The sequence below is a fragment of the Lepus europaeus genome, chromosome 20 (genome assembly GCF_033115175.1).
Source record: "Lepus europaeus isolate LE1 chromosome 20, mLepTim1.pri, whole genome shotgun sequence".
Lineage (NCBI taxonomy): Eukaryota > Metazoa > Chordata > Mammalia > Lagomorpha > Leporidae > Lepus > Lepus europaeus.
Window position 1 is genome coordinate 9,531,832 of NC_084846.1, and position 12,762 is coordinate 9,544,593.

Genomic DNA, 12,762 nt, shown 5'->3' on the forward strand with positions numbered 1-12,762 from the left:
CCCAGGCCAGCCTTGGCAGGGCGCGGGGGGGCAGGACAGGATGGGTCCCATGTCACCTCGCCTTAAAGCCGGGCACCTGTTGGCCCTGTGCTCCAGCTCGGACTGCCAGAGGACACTCCTGGTGCCAAGGGGGAGCCCCCGACCTCACCTCCCTACACCACAACGACCATGCGCACCCGCAGCAGCTGCCTGGGCCTGGGGAGGAAGAAGATGGGGTGCAGGTGACAGCCCATCAAATGCCAGCCAGGCATGGAGCAGGCTGCTGGGATGGGGTCCCACAGGGCTGTGAGCCTTGGTGCTGGCGGCGAAAACAGAACTCAGGCGGGGGCTGAGAGACAGGGCTCAGGTCCTCGCGCCCTACCTCTGCAGCTCAACAGCAGGGGGACCCCACGAGGCACAGGGCTGGGCCCTCAGCCCTCCAGAAACCCACCCCGCCCCCCAAACCCGGCCGGCCTGTGTCCGCAGCCTTGAAGAAGCTCTCCAACCCAGCTCCAGGCTCGGTTGGGCCCACTGGGTGCCGCCAGCGGCTGGGCTCCCGCTGGGCGGGTGGGACAAGTTAAGAACTTGCACCCCACTCTTGCTCTTATCCCAAAACCTCGGGGTGAGCCCCCCTTCCCACCCCAGTCATTCTTCCCGTCTTCAGATCAGCCAAGGTGCCTGCACCCAATTCACCATCACAACCCCCCCCCCCCAGCTCCCAAGTTCAAGTTCAATTCCAAGGGCGGCAGGGGAGGGTGGTTGGGGAAGAGACACACGCGTTCCCACTCCAGCCACCTGGACCTGGCCCGGCCGCCTCCTCCGGAGACGCTGTCTGGGTCTCCTAGGGAAGGGTCTGCTTGGGTGATGGTGGGACGGATGGGGGCCACACTCGCGGAACGGCACCCCCCCCCCGGAGGGAACAGGGCCCGGGCCGCCCTCCTCTCGCTCCGTAGGGGGCGCCTCAGGGCTCTGCGCCGCCGCCGCCGCCGTTGCCGCCGCCGTCAGGCGCACAGTGCCCCCTCCCAGCTGCGGGCAGCGCCCCCTCCTCGCCCAGGAGCAAAAGAACCCCCCCACTCCACTCGCGACCGCCGCGCACCCCGCTCCGCCCGCCGGCCGGGCGCGGGAAAGTTGGCGCGGCCGTGGCCTCGGCGCCCTCGCTCCCGCCCGGGCCCGCCTGGACTTACCCCGGGCGCGCTCTCCGGGGCCCCGGCGCTCGGCCGCCGCCGCCCCGGGCCGGTCCCAGGCGCAGGCGGAGCAGGGCCCGAGTCCGGGCCCGGGGTTGGGTGGGTGCAGGGGGGAGTGCCCGCGCTCCGCCCCACGCACTGGCCGGCCCGCAGCGGGCCCCGAGCGCTTTTAAAACCTCCCCGGCCTCTGCTCCCCGCCCCGGGCCGGGCAGGGGCGGGCGCGGGGCGGGGCGGGCGCAGCCGTCAAGCGCCCCCGGAGCCGGGCCCGCCCCCAACCTCGTCACTCGGGTCCCCCAATTCCGTGCACCCCGTGCCCCTCCGCTGGTCCCAAACCGGCCGGGACCCCCAGCTCTGGGTCTTGAACTTGAGCCCCAGCCCTGGCATAGCCAGCGAAGCCACTGGCTGCGATGTGAGGGTGGCTGGACGGGGGTCCCAGCGACCCCCTACTTCCCACTTCTGGAGCCACTCTTAGCCTATATACTACGGCCCTCCTCTGAACCTGCAAAATTGGGAGATGGGGTCCAGGCGGAGCGTCAGACCCAGGATCCAGCTCCCTGGAGACCCCTCCTGGGGAGGGGGGGGTCCAGCTCCGGCCTCCTAACTCTGTCTCCTCACTTCCTCCATTTCCACGAACCTTCTCTGGCCCTAGGAAGTCCTTCTTGTTATCCCACTCAACCCTCTCCTGCTGCCTTCCAAAAAAACTTTTTGAGCCCAGGCCCAGGAGGGTCCCTAGGTCTGGTCCTCTTCCTGCCATGGGACTCTGGGTACCCTGTCTTTCCTCACCCACCCAGAGAGCTCCCAGGGAGAGAGGCTTCCTCCTCCGTGTGTGTGTGTGTATGGGTGTGTGTCTCCCTCCTCATCCTCAGGGGAACACGGCAACATTGTTTCTTTCAGGACAGGGCCCTGCCTCGGTGCCTGGCCCCGTGCCCAGTGGGAGGCCAGGGACAAAACTCCACAAAGGGGCGGGCGGGGTACACTTGGGTAACACAGGATGGCGGACCCCTGGGGCTCCCAGCTCCTGGGTGGGAAGAGGGGAACTTCTGGCCCTGCACCCCTGGAGAGGGGGTTACCCAGCAACATGCCCAGGCAGGGGGCTGGAGCCATTGGTTGGACACCTTGAACCCTGGTGGGGCTGGGGAGAGAACGGGGCGGAAGCCACACCCCCGCTCCCCGACATGGGGCCTACTTAGCCCTGGGTGGGGTGGGGGGGACTCCCGGGTCTTGCCCTCCCTCCCAAGGGGCAGGCTGCAGGAACTGGCAGGTTCAGACAGGAGGGGGCAGAGCTGCCCGCCCGCGGGGCCCTGGAGGAAGATTTGGGGTGGCACAGAATTCCCCAACAACTCAGGGCGGGGCCCGGGAAGGCAGGAGCCCCTACCACACAGCCTCCTGAGCCGCTCCCAAGAGTTTCCCCGGGGGGGGGGGGTGAGGGGAGCAGTGTCCCCATGCCGGTGACCAGATGAGCACACACTGGCTCGCCATTGTCCACAGACAGTTCCTGTCACAGGTGCCCGTGGATTCATTCAGTCACTGAGAGGCCCCACTGTGGGCCAGGCACTGTTTGGGGGCATTGGAGAACACGACAGAAAAAAAAAGAAATCCTGGGGCCAGCGCCGTGGCATAGTGGGCAAAGCCGCCACCTACAGTGCCGGCATCCCATATGGGCACCGGTTCGAGTCCTGGCTGCTCCACTTCCCATCCAGCTCTCTGCTATGACCTGGGATAGCAGTAGAAGATGGCCCAAGTCCTTGGGCCCCTGCACCCACGTGGGAGACCCAGAAGAAGCTTCTGGTTCCTGGCTTCGGATCAGCGCAGCTCTGGCCGTTGCGGCCATTTGGAGAGTGACCCAGCAGATGGAAGACCTCTCTCTCTGCCTGTAACTCTGCCTTTCAAGTATAATCTTTAAATTAAAAAAAATCCCTACCACTGTGACAGCCTGTATCATACTGACACCTGGTCTGCACAGGGACCCAGGTATTCCGACAGATCAGGTGTGTGTTGGCTGCAAAAGGCTTGGGGCGGGGGGACCCAGGAGGGAAGGGGTGGAAACCACGCAGGGAATTCAGGGAAGGCATCTTGTGACAGCTGAACAAAAGCTTGTAGGGATAACAGAGTTCCAGGCCAGTGCAAAGGCCCTGGGGCAGGAATGTGCCTGGGAGTCATTGGAGAAACAGCCAGGAGTCCAGTTTGTCGGAGGTGGGGAGAGGGGCAGAGCTGCCTTCTAAGTGGACATCTCTGGCCAAGTGACCCCACCTGTTCTCGCAAACTGTTGTTTTCCCATCAGCAAAGTGGCTCTGAGGAGCCCTGTGACTGTCCCGCAGGCTCAGGGTGGAGAGAAACCAGGTACAACCCAGGCCTGGGGCGGTGGGGTTGGGTCGTGACCCCCTTGAGAGGCCCAGCGGGTCTGTCCCATCCCACAGGTCAGCCCCGGGGCCCCATGGCAACCGGGCACACAGAGACATCAAACAAGGCCCGCGAGGAAGTGTGGCGTCACTGAGGTCGGCACGGCCCCGCCCCCGCCAGGCCCCGCCCCCGGTGGGCCCCTGCCTCCCGTCGCCATGGCGACCGGCGGTGTTATGGACCGCACAGGGATCCCACCACATCCCTAACCCCGGCCTGGCTGGCGTCACTGCCCACATCCGGCAGTGGATGGGGGGAGGGGGGGACGGAGGGACACTGCGCGGTGGCCCCAGGTCCCTGCCACTAACCCTGCTGTCCAGCGGCCCGGAGCGGGGAGCTCCAGCAGCGACTTTGCCCGGCCACTTAGGGTTCACAAGGCAGAGAGAGCGCGCGTGAGGATCTGGGGGTGGCGGGGACCCCAAGCCCTCTCCCCAGCGAAGGGTGGGGTGGTGAGCCGGCCAGGAATAGCCCCCCGAGCCCGGGGCTGACCAGAGCAGCGGCGAGGGGCGCGCCCCCCTGACTGCCCTCAGGGGGCTGGCGGGAGCCGGCACGTGCAGGGTTAACGAAGAAGTTGACATGGTGGGGGTCTCCTACTGGATCGCATCTCCCCCTCCCCGCACGCGCTCCCGGCCCCTACACACACACACACACACACACGAGCGCGCGCGCGCACTTTCCCGGGGATTTCAGGCCCCCAGCCCCTCTGACGTCACTGGGGGTTGCCATGACAACCGGCCGAAGTTCCCAAATAAAAATGACCGCGGGCGGGGGTTAAGTTTCCAAGGAGGCAGCCGACGGATAAACAATGGCGGAGGCGGGCGGGGCCGGCGAGGGGCCTCTCCCCGCCCACCCACCCATCTCCGTGGGCACCCGGGGGTCGCCGTCCGGGCCCCCCCAGCCCCGAGACCCCAGGACCCCTCCGACACCCAGACCCCACTTGGCGCGCTCTCCAGGGGAGCCACAGCGCCAGAGGGCGGGCGCCGGCGGGGGAACAAAGGGGACCCGGGGGCCGCCCCGCGCGCCCCCTCCCCCCGGCCCGCCCGCCGGCGCTCCCAGCTGCCGGCTCCCACATCTGGCGGCCGCGCGCGATCGCTTCCTGTCGCCCCGGGCCGGCTGGAAAGGAGGCAAAAAATAACCCGCCCCTCCCCCGCCGGCGGGCGCAGACGCCGGGGGCGGGGGCCTCCCCGCCTGGAGTGGGGGGGGAGGCTGAGGCCGAGGACGCCAGGGGGCGCCTGCTGCCTCTCTTGTGTCCAGGCCGCACTCGCTGGCCTTGTTAGGGGGAGCGGGGTGCAAGCGTGGGTCACCCAAATTAAAATAAAAAAAAAAAGGCTCCCGGCCTCAGTTTACAGAGCTGTAAAAAGGGGAGGCTAACCCTCACTTCAAAGTTCAGTTTGCTCAATGGCTCTTAGGGGTAATCGGTCCCCGCCCCCATCCTCAGGGACCCCTGAGACACCCCCCCCCCAAGCATGCTTGGCAGATAAAACATCCAGCAGCCAATTATATGTGATTTCCAGATAACGGATCTTTCTAAAATATTTGTACAGAGAAATCGGGCTCTGCTCCGCCGGTTCACTCCCAATGGCCAGGACTGGGCCAGGCACAAGCGGGGAGCTGGGAACCCTGTCCCACGCGGGTGGCAGGAACCCAATTACTTGAGCCACCCGTGCTGCCCCCACGCCCCCGGGGTCTGCACTAGTAGGAAGCTGGAGTCAGCAGCCCCAAGCAAGTCCCCAACCCACGAACTCCTACGTGGATGTGGCTGCCCTAACGGCCAGGACTTCCCCCCCCCTTTTTTTTTTTTAGTATATGTTGGGTATCCATAATCCGAAATCCTTAGCACGAGAAATGTCTCAGGTTTCAGATCTTGGAATATTGGCCTCTATATCACGAACCTTGTGCGTGAACGCAAGCCTCCTGGTGTGGAATTTTCCACTGGTGGGGGGCGGGGGCGGGCTCCTAAACGTGCAGACTTGGGAGCAGCTCTGATCTGGGATTTGGGGATGAGGTGAGCTCAAGCTACAGGAGTTCCGTTTCCTGCACTGATTGGGACGGAGGAGTTCTGTGTAAAACGAAGTGGTTTTTATACTTGGGACTGGCATTGCCGCTTGGGAAAATGTATCTTTTATCGGAGCTGAATTCAGGGCCTGGCTGCTGGAGGCGGCAGGAGACCCGGCGGCACTGGCACCCCTGACCGCACACTTATCCCCTTCCACCTGCCTTAGCCTTTGTACCCATTCTCCAGAGAGGGACAATAAAGTCCAATCGCGTCTCCCCCCCCTCCCCGCCATCCCTCCCCGGTCCCCCAGCCGGGGCGGCCGCCCAGTCGCAAGGGGGTATGCACCTTGCTGGGAGGGACTGGGGAGCCCTCCACGCTGCCCCGGTTCAACCTTAGCTCTGCCGCTGTGCGATAGTTTCCCCATCAATTGGTTGAAATACACACGCAGTCAATGGTCCTCACGCCGGCAGGGGGGTGGCAGAAAGCTAGAAGCCCCCTCCCCAAACACCTCCCAGCTCCCCCAAATCACCCCAAGGAAAAAACACCTCCGACCTCTTGGTTCCAACTCTGGCCCAGCTTCTCACCGCCCGCCCCAGAAGGCCACCGCGTCCGTCCCCGGAGCCCCTGCGCAGCGCCCAACCCGGGCAGGGGACTCGAACCCGGGTCCCCGCCTGTGCGACCGGGCGGGCGGCGGCGGCCGTTGCCTGGCAACGCGCTGTTTGTTGGCGCGGGGGGCGTGGCCGGCGCCGTGACTCACCGCGGCGTGATGCGGGCGGGCGCGGCGCCGGCAGCCTGGCCGGCGGCCCGGGCGGCGGCGGCGGCGGCGGCGGCGGCGGCAGGGCCGGGCTGCAGGGGCGCCGGGGCCCCGAGTGGGCGCCCCCTGCCCTGGGGCTGCGCGGTTCGAATCCCAAGGCACCATCTCTCCCTCCCTCTCTCTCACTCTCTCCCTCCTTCTCAGTCTCTGTCTCACTTTGGGGCTTGGAGCTTGCCTCAGTTTACCCACCCGTGGACTGCAGGCGACCCTGGCGGCGGCAGTAACCCCCTCCCCTGGTGCTTAAGGCAGCTGGCCTGGGGGTGGCGGGGCAGGGTGGGACCCGGTGGGACCCTCCACCCCGTCGCCGCCCCATACCTGGTTATGGGAGAACGAGGAGGAGCCAGGTGGCAGGCCCCGCCCCCGGGCAGGTGACCGGAAAGTAGCCGCCTTCCGCGCTCAGCCCTCCCACACGCCCCCACCTCCCCCGGCTGGGACCCGCCGCACCTGCTGCTGCGGGCTGGGGCCTGGGCCTGTGAGTCAGCGCCCAGCTATGAGGCGTGAGTCACGCAGGGCGGGGTCCCCCCGCGGCCCCACCCCTCCAGCCGCTCCCACAAAGGTTCTTTGAGTTTCTCACCCGGCCCCCGGCCCCCAGGCCCTCAGAACCCTGGGGGCCTGTGGGGGGCAGGGGGCGGGGGTGGGGACTGGCTCTGGGAACAGTCAGCAGGGGGGCAGGTGAGCCACCCTGGGGGCCTGTGCTGGGGGTGGGGCTTCGAGGCCGTTGGAGTCCTGGGGTCAACCTGGGGGCTTGGACCCCTACTGCTTGGTTCGTTGCAAGCCCCTGATCCCTTAACCTGAGAGTGGGCTGAGTTCCTTCCACTGGTTCATCCCGCCCCCCCCCCCAATGCCCACCACAGCTGGGTCTGGGCCAGGCTGAAGCCATGAGCTCCATCCGGGTCTCCCACGGGGATGGCGGGGTTCCCTGAGCACTTGGGCCGCCTTCCACTGCTTTCCCAGGATGTGCTAACGGCTGAGCCATAACCTAGCCCACACCTCGTCTGGGATTTTTGAAAGTGGAAATGCAGGCAAAAAAAAAGAAAGAAAGAAAGAAAAAAAAAAAGACCACGACTCACCAAATACCCAGATTCGCAGTGGAAACATTAATTAATTAATTAATTAAACCAGGATCCTGGAACGGGGCTGGAATTCGGAAGAAGTGACAGATGTGAGTCACAGCAGGACAGGCTGGGAGTCGCCTGAGGTCTTGTCCCGAGACAGCGGGGAGCCGGTGCTGGGGCATAGTGGGTTAAGCCCCAGCTTGCAGTCCTGGCTGCTCCACTTTTTTTTTTTTTTTTTTTTTTTTTAGACAGGCAGAGTGGACAGTGAGAGAGAGAGACAGAGAGAAAGGTCTTCCTTTGCCGTTGGTTCACCTTCCAATGGCCGCCGCCGCGGCGTACCGTGCTGATCCGAAGCCAGGAGCCAGGTGCTTCTCCTGGTCTCCCATGGGGTGCAGGGCCCAAGGACTTGGGCCATCCTCCACTGCACTCCCGGGCCACAGCAGAGAGCTGGACTGGAAGAGGAGCGACCGGGCACTCTGACCAGGACTAGAACCCAGTGTGCTGGCGCTGCAGGCAGAGGATTAGCCTATTGAGCCACGGAGCCGGCCTCCACTTTTAAAGATTTGTTTATTTGAAAGAGAGGGAGGGAGGGAGGGAGGGAGGGAGGGAGAGAGAGAGAGAGAGAGAGAGAGAGAGAGAGGTCTTCCATCCACTGGTTCAGTCCCCAGATGGCCACAATGGCCGGAGCTGGACTGATCCAAAACCAAGAGCCAGGAGCTTCCTCTGGGTCTCCCACTCAGGTGCAGGGGCCCAATCACTTGGACCATCTTCCACTGCTTTCCCAGGTCACAGCAGACAGCTGGATCGGAAGTGGAGCAGCCGGGACGATGAACCAGCGCCCATGTGGGATGCTGGCACTGCAGGCAATGGTTTAACCTGCTGTGCCACCCCGCTGGCCTAAATAAAAAGAGCTTTAAGAAGACTTTCTTCCAAAAATAAACAACCAAGAAAAACCTCTCTGAAGCCTTGTCTTAGTTCAGTCTGAACTCCTCACCAGCCCACAAAGCCCCGTATGACCTCACCTCCTCTGAGAAGTCTTCCTTGCTTTCCACTGCCTTCCTCCAAGTACCTCTCTCGCGTCCCCTGCTCTCCGCACTGGACACTCTGCCTGGTTGCCCAGTAGCAACTCGACTGTCCCATACCAGCAGGCCACACATGGGGACCGTTTCCACCGTGAGCAGCAGGTGCGCCCAAGGCCTTGGTCTACACTGCAGGGTAGAAAGTGCTGACTCTGGAGACCCCGACGTGTGTGCACAGGAGACAGCAAAGACCTGGAAGACGTGAACCAGGGTGCCGTGTGGGCTGTGCAAAGGCCCTGTGGCTGGACACGCCTGGAGAGAGGGAAAGGGAACTGACCGGGCAGAGGGTGCAGGCTCCCAGGAGGGTTTTAGCTTTTGCTCGCAGCGAGGTGGGAGCCACACGAGGCTCTAGGCAAAGGAGGGACCGGGCTGGGAGTGGGTGCCCACAGGTGCCCTCTGCCAGCCCTGGGTGGGGGGACGGACCTCGGGGGTTAACCAGAGCAGGGAAGCCGTGGTTGGATCTGGGCTAAGACCAGGGGTGCTGGACCCGCATGGGAGCCCAGGAGGCGGCAGGATCCCAGGTGCTTCTGGGAGGAACAGTCACGGAGGTCGTTAATGGGCTGCTGAGAGCTGAGAGCCCGGGGTCCCCCACAGCCAGGTGCACACGAGGGACCTCGTATCCTGGGCCTCCCTGCAGCTCCTCTTGGGGCTCTGGTTAGATGACAAGAGTTGAGGCGCCGCTGCCCGCATCTGGGTCCCCAGGATACCCTTTGAGGAGGTGGCCAGGGGCGGTGGGGGGACTCTCCTGGGGAGGGGGGTGCAGGAAGAGCCTTTGCTGAGTCATAGCCCAGAGATGCCTGCGTGAGTCAGCACTGGCAGGGCCCCAGGAACGGGGAATGGCAGTGGGCAGGAGGGCAGTTCCCACGCCCCAGGAACCAGGCTCCCCTCAACCCCGAGCTGGGCGCCGCGGGACATTCGTGGTGGGGTGGTTCAGGGGCGGAGGAGCCGGGGTGATGCCCAAGAATCTTCTCTCTCTCGTTCTGACCCAGTTCAGGACGGCAGAGGTTGCCTGCCAGGCCCGGAGAAGGCATTGCAGCAAGAAGGGCGGGAGCTAGATCCTCACAGGGACCGCCGGCCGGGGACGCCTCTGCGGAGAGGCGGAGCAGCTTCCTCGTGGGACCTCCTCGTTCGGCCAGCGGAGGTCCAGCCTACACAGGGGCTTGTGCAGGCGGACAGAATCTGAGCCCGGGCCTGGGAGCCGGGTGGGGGCGCCGCCGGAGCAGGGCTGCGACGGGCTCTGGAGTCTGCTGCCCCCTGCTGGTGGCGGCGCGGAAAGACTTGGTGAAGAATTCAAAGCTTTGGCTCTCTCAGGGCCTGGGGGGGGGGGGGGCGGACCACATTCACTTCCTGGGGGGACCAGAAAAGGAGGGTCCCGTGGAAGATGCTCCTACCTGCAGCCCTCTCCCCATATAGAATCATTGCTCCCTCAAACAGCTGCCCTGCCCTGCAGGAGGTGAGACTTGTATGTGCTTGTGATGGGTGAGGGAATGAATGAATGAATGCAACCCTCTCCCATCTCATTGGCTCACACACCCCCTCCCATGGCCCCCAAATAAACCTGTCCTTGGTACAGAGCAGGGCTCCGCTTCCTGGAGGTGGTGTGGGGGGGCACAGAAATAGAGAGAACGAGTTATGGGGTCAGCTCAGCCCTGGCTCATTCATGCAGGCTAACAGGGCTTCTGTCCATCTGTCCACCTGCCGTGGCCGTGGCCGGGAACCGCCTGTGTCCTGGGGAGGGGTCTCTGCCCATATCCCTGGGACTTAGTCACTTGTGTGCTGTTGGGGGGGGGGTGCGTCTCAGGGAGCTCACGGGAGCCCCACGCGGTGGCCAGGTTCAATGCCTGCCTCTTGGATGTGTGTACGTGCCTGCGCCACCTGGCCACCCCAGATACACCCGTGCCTGGGGGGGGGGGGGCGCCTCCACGGGGACTCCTGTGCTTCTGGGGAGTGGGGTGGGATCGGGGTGAGGGGTGCTCCTGCCATTGGCACCTGGTCTGTCTGCCACCTCCCTGGGTGTGTGTGTGGGGGGGTCTGTCTCCCTGGGCGCTGAGCCCGAAGCCGCACACCTGGTGTGTTTGTGCAGGCGCTGTATCCTGGGTCCCTGCCTGCCAATCTCCCTGCGTCCCCTCGGGTCCCTGGCTGCGCTGTGGCGGTGCACGCGTCTGGGGACTTCCGGGTGTCCTCCTCCGTGCAGCCTCGTCCCTGGACAAGCCCCTCGTGGCCCTCACCTCCCAATCCCCGCCCCTCCCCAAGCCCTGTGGGTGCGCGGCCCCCTGCACTCTGCTTCCCCCTCGGTCCGCGCTCCTTGAAAGTCGGCGTGCGCCCGGGTCCCTGCGGGTGCCCGCCCGCGCACCCGTGTGCCCCCGCGCCCGCCACCCGGGGAGCCGCGTCCCGGCGCCCCGTTAGGCTTCTTCCCTCGCACCCCCACCCCCACGCCCACCCCACGGCGTGCGTCCCCCGGGTGCGCCCGGCCCAAAGGCCGCCGGGCGCTCATGGCCACGGCTGGACCCCACCGCCCGGCGCGGTGCGGGGCGGAGGGAGGGGGCGGCGGCGGGGAGCGCGGGCGCGTCACCGAGACAGACAGACAGGCGGGCGGGCGGGCGGCGGCGGCCGCGGGTTCGAGCCGGCGCCGGAGCCCCCCGCGGCCCCCTCCTCTCCAACCCCCCAGCCCGGCCCCCGGAGCCGCCGCCGCCGCCGCCGCAATGCAATTTCCCGTGCAGGCGCCTCGGCTCCGGGGGGCCTTTCCGGGCGGGCTTTGGAAAGAAGAGGGGGCCCCAGCGGCGGCAGCCCCCAACGAGGTGAGCGCGCGGGCGCCGGGCGGGCCGGGGGCGCGGCGGGGCGGGACGCGGCGGCGGCCCCCGCGCCGCACCTGCTCGCGGCCCGCGGGGGCGCCCCGGCCTCTGCGGGCCGGGCCCTCCATTGTTGCTGCGGCTGGCGAAGGGGGCGGGGAGGCCCGGCGGCAGCTCCGCCGCCCTCGCCTTCCCCGCCCCGGGAAAGGGGGCGCCGCGGGCGCCAGACCCACAACCCCAGGGGGCCGCCTGCTGGGGCGGGCGGGGCCGGCCGATGTGTGGTGGGCGGGCGGCGGCCAGCTTTGTTCTTGGGGGCGCGAGCAGACGCGGCCCTCGGAGGCCGAGGTCGGGCGGGCTCCTCCGGCCAAGTTCACGGGCGCGCGGGCCTGCGCGGGCCCTGGCGGAGGGCCGATCCCGGCGGGGGCATTCTCTCCCTACCCCACCCCACCCCAGCTCCGCCGTGGGCTGGGGGCTGCCGCGGCGCCCACCCGCCGACCTGTCCCGGGCAGCCAGTGTTTGCAGGGCGTGGACTGGGGCCGAGGTTTGAGAACTCTCCCTCCAAAACTGGCCATTAAAAGGGGAAAGAATGGCCCCGAGTCGCAGGGCTACGGGAGCCCGTTTAAAGCGACAGCACTTTGCCCGGGGACCTGGCTGTGCAGGGCAGAGTCGGGGGGTGGGGGTGGGGGGCGGGAGACGGAGAAGACCCCTCATTGGCTGTTGGAGGCTGAGAAGTGCCCCCTCCCCATCTGCTTCCCCCACAAATACAATGACATTCCCAAGTCCTGATGAAGACCCCTCCCCAAAACCCCGCGCCCCCCTACACACACACGCACACACACGCACACACAGGCATCCACTGCCCCAAGCGACCCTGGGACACGCATCACATCGCCCCCAAGGGCCGACCCCCGCCCCTCCTCTGTGAGATAACACAGAAGAGAGTACCTGGCTTGGAGTCCAGGGTTCTGATTCCAGCTTCCTGCTTGGCGCACACCCTGGGAGGCAGCTCGTGCTTGGGGTCCCTGCTGCCCGCTGCTTCTGGGAGGCGCATTTCCCTGGATTCCAGCTTTTACTGGCCTGGCCCTGGCTGTGGTGGGCTTTTGGGGGAGTGAACTCGTGGCCTCCCCCCCCCCCCCCCCCCGTTCTCGCTGCCTCGCCAAAGAAAGAGAGAGAAAGGGAGATGTTTATTTGGATGCAAAAGAAAGGCGCAGTCTGTATATAGTTTTTCCATAATACACATCTGGAATGAATTTTTAAAAGATTTATGCATTTATTTGAAAGGTGGTGTTACAGAGGGAGAGAGAGAGGAAGAGAGAGAGGGAGAGAGGTCTTCCATCCAGTGGTTCACTCCCCAAATGGCTGCAATGGCCGGAGCTGGGCCGATCCAAAGCCAGGAGCCAGGAGCTCCATCCGGGTCTCCCACGTGGGTGCAGGGGCCCAAGGATTTGGGCCATCTTCTGCTGCTTTCC